The following is a 2,017-nucleotide window of genomic DNA, read 5'->3' as shown; positions in this document are numbered from 1 at the left end:
TGTGTTTCTAGAAGCAATGCCACCCTCTGCCCTGCTGCAGCCGTAGAAACGTTGGGGGTTCACCCGGAGAAGATTGGCCGCTTTGGAAGGTGGACTCTATGAAGAAAAAGAGTTGGTTTTTATATGCCGACTTTCTCTACCACTTAAGGGAGAATCAAACCGGCTTACAATCCCCTTCCCTTCCCCTCCCCACAACAGACACCCTGTGAGGTAGGTGGGGCTGAGAGAGCTGTCACTAGGGTTGCCAATCTCCAGGTACTAGCTGGAGATCTCCTGCCATTACAGCTGATCTCCAGCCGATAGAGATCAGTTCCCCTGGAGAAAATGGCCGCTTTGGCAATGGGGCTCTATGGCATTGAAGTCCCTCCCAAAACCCTGCCCTCCTCAGGCTCCCCCCCAAAAACCTCCCGCCAGCGGCGAAGAGGGACCTGGCAACCCTAGCTGTGACTAGCTCAAGGTCACCCAGCTGGCCTTATGTGTAGGAGTGGGGAAACCAATCCGGTTCTCCAGATTAGAGTCCACCACTCCAAGACACCGCTCTTAACCGCTACACCACACTGGCATTACACCCCATTGAAGTCCCTCCCCTCCCCAAACCCCGCCCTCCTCAGGCTCTGCCCCCAAAATCTCCAGGTATTTCTCAACCCAGAGCTGGCAACCCTACAGAGCACCCTGCTGCCAAGCCTGAGAGTTGCCACTGGGAAGTCCTGTATAGGTAATCTGCACGTACGAATAGAGGACTTTCTCAGCTTGCTCGGGGTTGCAGAGTTTGCGGGAGGGCTTTCCACTCAGGAACCACACACAGCTCCAGGATCTTACGCCGCTCCCCGCCTCGGAAGGGGGTCGGGCCTTGCAAAACCTGTCTCTGATCTGAAAGCATTCTTCTAACTCCCTCCCCTTTCCCAACGCCGGGGACAGCGGTTCTGCCATTTGCTAGGATTGTGCAATAGGAATATGCTCTTCAGCATGCTCCAGAGCCAGCCGATCAAGCATGCGCACTGACTGGAGGGGTCTGGGGAGGGGGCTTATTCCTTCCTTCTCGGCCTCACACTTAGAATCCACAAACAGGGAAGACGCGCGAGGAACGGAAGATTTTGCAGCGACCGGCACCTATGCTAAGAAATTAGCAGTCTGCTCTCTGTCCCAAACAGCCGGTTCCCAGACACTGGTGTGCAACCACCTCTGAAATGGATATTGTGATGTTTTCAACTGATGGGACCAGTACATTGGGGAGGGGATGTGGCTCAGTGGTAGAGCATCTGCTTGGCATGCAGAAGGTCCCAGGTTCAATCCCTGGCGTTTCCACTTAAAGAGACCAGGCAAGTAGGTGATGTGAAAGACCCTGGAGAGCTGCTGCCGGTCTGAGTAGTCAATACTGACTTTGACGGGCCAAGGGTTTGATTCAGTAGGGAAGGGGCTGTGACTCAGTGGTAAAGCATCTGCTTGGCATGCAGAAAGTCCCAGGTTCAATCCCCAGCATCTCCAGTTAAAGGGACTAGGCAGGTAGGTGATGGGAAAGACCCCTGCCTGAGACCCTGGAGAGCTGCTGTCGGTCTGAGTAGGCAAAACTTACTTCGATGGACCCAAGGGTCTGATTCAGTTTAAGGCAACTCCACGTGTTCACGTGTATCCAAACTGATGGAAAACAAGCGTCAGAGAGTCTGACCATATTCAAAGGCTTTTCCCAGCATCCTGTCTCACATAGTCGCCAACGACTCCCAACAGCAGGGCCTAGAGGCCAAAGCCTTTCCTTGGTGTTGCCTCCTGGCACTGGGATTCAGAGGTTGACTGCCCCTGAACGTGGAGGTTCCATTTAGTCTCTGTGAATCTGTCTTGTCCCCTTTTAATGCCACCTGTGCCCGTGGCTGTCACTGCAGCCTCCGGCAGCGAATTCCACATTTTAATAACAACATAAGGAAAACCCTGCTGGATCAGACCGAGGCCCATCGAGTCCAGCAGTCTGTTCACACAGGGGCCAACCAGGTGCCTCTAGGAAGCCCACAAGCAAGACGACTGC

At 54.0% G+C, this 2,017-nt stretch overlaps 1 non-coding gene across 1 annotated transcript; it reads left to right on the top strand.

The window, feature by feature from the left end:
* The first annotated feature begins 1,233 nt into the window (after positions 1-1,233).
* On the top strand, positions 1,234-1,305 carry TRNAA-GGC (transfer RNA alanine (anticodon GGC)). The gene has a single exon. It is a non-coding gene; the product is annotated as a tRNA-Ala (tRNA).
* Positions 1,306-2,017: the final 712 nt, after the last annotated feature.

Source organism: Euleptes europaea, chromosome 1 (genome assembly GCF_029931775.1).
Source record: "Euleptes europaea isolate rEulEur1 chromosome 1, rEulEur1.hap1, whole genome shotgun sequence".
In the NCBI taxonomy this organism is placed as follows: domain Eukaryota; kingdom Metazoa; phylum Chordata; class Lepidosauria; order Squamata; family Sphaerodactylidae; genus Euleptes; species Euleptes europaea.
This window is presented reverse-complemented; position numbering and strand designations above follow the sequence as displayed.